Source organism: Podarcis liolepis (assembly GCF_965112155.1).
Source record: "Podarcis liolepis genome assembly, chromosome: 2".
In the NCBI taxonomy this organism is placed as follows: Eukaryota; Metazoa; Chordata; class Lepidosauria; order Squamata; family Lacertidae; genus Podarcis; species Podarcis liolepis.
The window spans coordinates 7,898,241-7,904,240 of record NC_139555.1 but is presented as its reverse complement, the minus strand read 5'-3'; the positions used below and the strand labels follow the sequence as shown (position 1 = coordinate 7,904,240).

General features: G+C 43.3%; 1 long non-coding RNA gene across 1 annotated transcript in view; it reads right to left on the bottom strand.

Moving 5' to 3' along the window:
* Positions 1-3,526: 3,526 nt before the first annotated feature.
* LOC310698529 overlaps positions 3,527-6,000 on the bottom strand; it is a 33,849-nt gene continuing 31,375 nt past the window's right edge. Inside the window, exon 2 of the long non-coding RNA XR_014521582.1 lies at positions 3,527-4,171. This is a non-coding gene — a long non-coding RNA (uncharacterized lncRNA). The remainder of the gene's footprint in view (positions 4,172-6,000) is intronic.

Below are 6,000 nucleotides of genomic sequence, written 5' to 3'. Positions count from 1 at the left end.
CTGGTGGAACACTCTGTCACAAGAGACCAGGGCCTTGCGGGACTTGACATCTTTCCGCAGGGCCTGCAAGACAGAGCTGTTCCACCAGGCCTTTGGCCAGGGCACAGCCTGACTCCCTCCCTCGGCAATCTTCGCGGAGCTCTGGCCCAATGGTTGCCAGTGGCCTGAATTAATTAATTTTATAATGAATGATTTTAGAGTGTTGTTTATGCTATAATGTTATACTGTTTTATTGTTGTTAGCCGCCCTGAGCCCGGCTTCGGCTGGGGAGGGTGGGATATAAATAAAATTTATTATTATTATTAAAGTACATGACCCCCCCCCCGTCATGGGAACTGTAGCTTACCCCTCACAGCGGTACAATTCCCAGCACCCTTAACAAACTACAGTGCCCAATATTCTTTGGGGGAAGTCATGTGCCTTATATACACATGGTTTGTATGCAGCCCTAGTTGATCTTAACGGTCATAACATACCACAGGAGAAGTCATGATCTCTTACGCTGGGTCCAGGATGCACGGTATATTTGCATTCTTCCTTCTGTAGTTACTGGAAGGTATTTTGAAGCACAAAGAAACAGGCCAGTTTTTCTGCTCCCTTTTCCCTCACTTCCTTTCCCTCTTCCTTCTTACTTATATCAAACAATTTAAACGAAACAAAACACCCACACACCAGATTTATATCTTCATTACTCAACTTTCAAGTATACTTACTCCCCCCATTCATAATTTGCATGGATAGCTCATATCTCAGAAGCACTGCTCATGATAATTTGAGAATGCATTATGAAAGAGATTTGTCCAAATTATTTGTTTCTGCAGAAATAAACGTCTGGGAGAAAGGGCCTTTTGGAAAAAGGAAGAGGCAACTGAAAGCATGACTTGAAAACTAATAAGGGAGATCCTTTGTAGAAATATAATGTGTAGTTACTTGGTCATACCCATCCTGAAAAATATCATGTAGCCGATAATAGTAATTGGTATCCAGTTTCTCTTTATGTTATGTAAAAACAAATAATAATTGGTGGATTTCAGTGGCAACTCTAGCTGTGCAGCCTGCAATTTGCTAGGTTAAAATGTGGTCATCTCAATCAAATGCAGTGGTACTTCGGGTTAAGCACTTGAATGAATGAACTTTATTACGGTCACAGGATTAAGAAAAGCATATAGATAAAATAGCAGTTGGGATTTTCGACCGATAATTGTTAGGGCAAATGAGGACAAGGAAACAGGCATAAAACATCCGAAAAAAATACAAGATTAAACACAGGTAATGGATAGATAAAAAACTAATAATTAAAACAGATAAGAGCTAAAAACCAACAAAGACACGCAGTTAAAACAGCGGTAAGAGCATAAGAACTAAAAGACTCGCAGATAAAACAACTATAAGAGGCTGCAGAGTAGAAGCCTCTTAAATAGAGGACACTCACAACGTTAAAAACTGCTGTGCAAATATGGTTAAAACAGACAATTAAAACAATATACAACACTAAATTTAGAAACAATGTGCAACAATAAACTGTCTCAGAATCACCCATGGAATCACCCATGGAACCGTGTTTGGGGCTTTTCATGCCGAACTATTTTGGGTTGGGCGATGGTCTGCGCCTACAGATCTGTAGACAGAATCTGGCGACCATCCAGGTCATCTTCTGATCTTTGCCCAACAGGTCAACGGTCAAATTTTTGCTTTTGCGGGAGGTCAGCGAGCCTCACCAGTAGGGGATCCATGATCTTACTACGTGCCTCTTTAGAAAAGGGACATCTAATGAACAAGTGTTCTGGGCTTCCTATCTCTCCCAATGGACAGGTGCAAAGTCTCTGAGCATACGGGACCCTTCTGAAGGCTCCATCCAGGACCAGCGAGGGAAGAGCCGAGCTCCTGGCGAGTGTAAAGGCCCTTCTTGCATCCCTAGATACGAGAAAGAAGAGGTATGCTGCCGGTGCGGCTATATATCTCTTGATTTCTTCAATTCTATAGTTGGGGCACCTTGCACAGTCCTGCTGTCTCTCGGTGTCTAATATTCATTGCCTGACCGTAGCTTTCGCCTGGTCCAAACCCAGACTTAGAAGGGCTTGAGTGGGGTTAAGCACTTAATTCGTTCCGGAGGTCTGTACCTAACCTGAATCTGTTCTTAACCTGAAGCACCACTTTAGGTAATGGGGCCTCCTGCTGCTGCCGTGCTGCCAGAGCACGATTTCTGTTCTCATCCTGAAGCAAAGTGCTTAACCTGAAGCACTATTTCTGGGTTAGCGGAGTCTGTAACCTGAAGCGTATGTAACCTGAAGCGTATGTAACCCGAGGTTACCACTGTACCTTTATTTCCAATACAGGTGGGCTTCTTGGTTAATTCTGAGGTTACTGCACATTAAAAACAAAACAAACCCAGTTCCTGACTATTTGAGTGTGATTCTTTAAAAAAAGGAACATATCAACCAAGGATATAGCTATGCAAAAGATGAGAGAAAAGGTTAACAGCTGAAGATACTTCCACAATGGGCGCCAAATATGCTGTGTTCAATGGTCCATAATGGCTGGTAGCTACTAGCTATTGTATATCCTTCCCAATCAAGCTGGGAGCTGACATAAGTAGCTTGGAACTTCCTAACACATGGGAAACTGAGGAGTTGTGAAACAATACTAGGAAGATGGACAAGGGAAAAACCCACATATGAAAAGCACTTCTCCTCTTGAGGGTCAGATTTGGCAAGTAAGAATTCACTTCTAATTCAACAGCAGTCAAAGAAATATTGGCCAAATGCAAAAGTAGAACAAGCCCTGTAAATCAACACTAGACAAGTCTCATCTGAGGTGAACTCATGGAGACAAGTCATAAAGTCTCTGGAAAATGTGAATAGTATTAGTTGAGTTTAATGAGAAATATGAATCAGGACAACAATAACTAATAGTGGCATGGATGACAGTACAGTAGTAGACATGTACCAACAAGCCTGAGCAAAACAAAGGCATACCATGGAATAACACAAGGAACTACTAATGAACAAAAACAATCAAACAAAGAAATAAAATATAGGATGTCTACAAGTAGGAAAGTAAGGGACGCGGGTGGCGCTGTGGGTTAAACCACAGAGCCTAGGACATGCTGATCAGAAGGTCGGCAGTTCAAATCCCTGCGACGGGGTGAGCTCCCTTTGCTCGGTCCCTGCTCCTGCCAATCTAGCAGTTCAAAGGCACGTCAAAGTGCTAGTAGATAAATAGGTACTGCTCCGGCAGGAAGGTAAACGGCATTTCCGTGCGCTGCTCTGGTTCGCCAGAAGAGGCTTAGTCATGCTGGCCACATGACACGGAAGCTGTATGCTGGCTCCCTCGGCCAATAAAACGGGTTGAGCGCTGCAACCCCAGAGTCAGTCACGACTGGACCTAATGGTCAGGGGTCCCTTTACCTTTACAAGTAGGAAAACAATTGGTTATGAGACCAGGATGCTGGACAACATGGCCACAGGGGAAGAACAATATGTCACACTTCATTTTATTTCTATTCAAGCACAGAGCCACCACTAAATTTATTTATTTTTTTAAAACACACACCAAGGCAGCCATGTTGGTCCATAAGGAGAAAAAAAACATTTCCAGCAACTACATTTGGGCAATACACCTTTATTAGGACCAAGCATGATGTTTCTCTTTGCAGGTATCAGACAACACCTAGAATTCTGAGGTAAAGAAGAAATGACTGGTTCCCATTAAAAAAAAACACAAACAAACATAAAGAGAGGAATTATGTGTAGTACTGTGGCAATTGTTCTGTCAGCCCAAGTTTGTCAGATGAAATGATCCCCCTCTCCTCCACCTGTGTGCTGTTTTGGGGGCTCTCCCGAACCCACCCTGGTGGGGAGACGAAGGAAAGCTCCACTAAGCTTGCTGAAGTCCTTGTGTAGGTGGACGTCTACTACTGGGACTCATTAGTTGAAGCTGCCCCCCAGTTCAGCAATTACCCATATCTGGTTGGCATCTGTCTGTCTTGGGAGACAATGGAAGAGTGCGCCTTTGGGGGTGAAGTCAAACCACTGGAGAGTTACAGTACCTGCTGTGGCTGTAGAAACCGATATGGGAGAGACATGTTTTGTTGCAGCTGGGGCAGGTGAAGGTGTCTGGTTAGGCAGATGCAGTTGTACCATGATGTTTCTTCTTTCTGTGCTCCTCCCCACTGTAGTAGAAGAAGAGGAGTTTGGATTTGATATCCCGCTTTTTCACTACCCTAAGGAGTCTCAAAGCGGCTAACATTCTCCTTTCCCTTCCTCCCCCACAACAAACACTCTGTGAGGTAAGTGGGGCTGAGAGACTTCACAGAAGTGTGACTAGCCCAAGGTCACCCAGCAGCTGCATGTGGAGGAGCGGGGAATCGAACCCAGTTCACCAGATTACGAGTCCATCACTCTTAACCATTACACCACGCTGGCTTTCCAGTAATTCGTCCTCTGGTCACTGCTGTGGATACACAAACTGATTATCTCCAGGTGCTGCAGTTGTCTGCAAAGGATTCCCATGCGCAGTGGTGTCCAAACTTTTTTCAAAGAGGACCAGATCTGATGAAGTGGAGGGCCGTGAGGGCCAACCAAAGTTGTTAACTTTTTTTAGGATTGAAGTTGTTGGGCTTTTTTTTAGGGTTGAAGTTGAGCTTTTTTTACAATTGATGTCGAGGTTTTTTAGGATTTTACCCCAGGAAATAAACTGCAACAGGAGCCAGATTAAACCAACCGGCGGGCCAAATTAAGACCCCGAAATGGACTTTGGACATGCCTGCCATACGGTGCGGTTAATGTTGCCAATCTCCATGTCACATTTGCATACATCTTTCTTTTAGAAGTTGGATGTTTTATTACGTTTCTGTATATGCCAGAAGCCATGGGCAGGGTACAAATAATAAACTGATTGTTATTATTTGTAATTTTAGAGTTGGTCTGCCAATGGGTCTGTTGCCTCAAGCCAGCTCCCCGTAGAGGACATCCTTCGATGCCCACATTCTGTGGATGTGACCAAGATGTCACCGAGACAGGAGTGCAAACATTCTAGGAATGTGGACCTGGGAGAGCACATTTTTGTTTGAGACTCTGTCCTGCCATATGATGCCCAAAATCTTCCTGATGGAAGGTCTTGAGGCGTTGCTTCTTGCAGGTGCGAGTTGCCCACATCTCACTATGTCATAATTATTACATTTGTCTTATAATGCAACACAGCTCTTTCAGAATGGCCTCTGCATAGTCATGCTTTTGAAGGTGTTTGCAAACATTTGTTCCCATTTACTACCTACAGTTCACACGTCTTTTGCTCAGTGCGCATGGAGTCTTGGAAAGGAATAATAGCTCAGTGGGTAGAGCACTTGCTTGCTTGTAGAAGGTCTAGTTCAATCCATGGCCTTTACTATGGTTAGGCAAGTGTCACTGGCAATAATATGTACATAATCTGCAATAGAGACCAGCGCAACTTCCTTCCCTCACTCAACCACATTCCATTTCATGAAGTGCATGTCTAAACAGGTCACACTATTCTGCAAAAGATTTTTTTAGTTGTATGAAGTTCGTATACTCCTCTGCTTCCTCATGCACACTTCTAAGTGCAAGCTCGATATCTGATAAATAGTTGAGTGCTTGATTTCATTCCACCATCCTACTTTGTTTGGCTGTGCTTCTGTGATCTCATTATTTAAAGGTGCTGTAGTTCAAGGATTGCCTATTACAACTGCAATGAATGGTCCCTATGGCTGTTTTTTATACATTTGAGATTTGCACAGACTGTACCTCTTGTCTTTCATAACTATTTGACACCACTTTTTGCAATTTTTCTCTTTATATAAGCCAATTGAGGATAACACTTTTAATGAAGCAGACTTTAGCCCACACAGAAACTTATTCTATGAAGTTTACTCTGCAACAAAGCCGTTATGTTTTGAGGGTGCCACAATTCACTTTGTTTTGGCTGCAGCAGACTTAATATGATTACCCCTCTGGAAGCATGGGGTTTGAATGCATTTTCAGT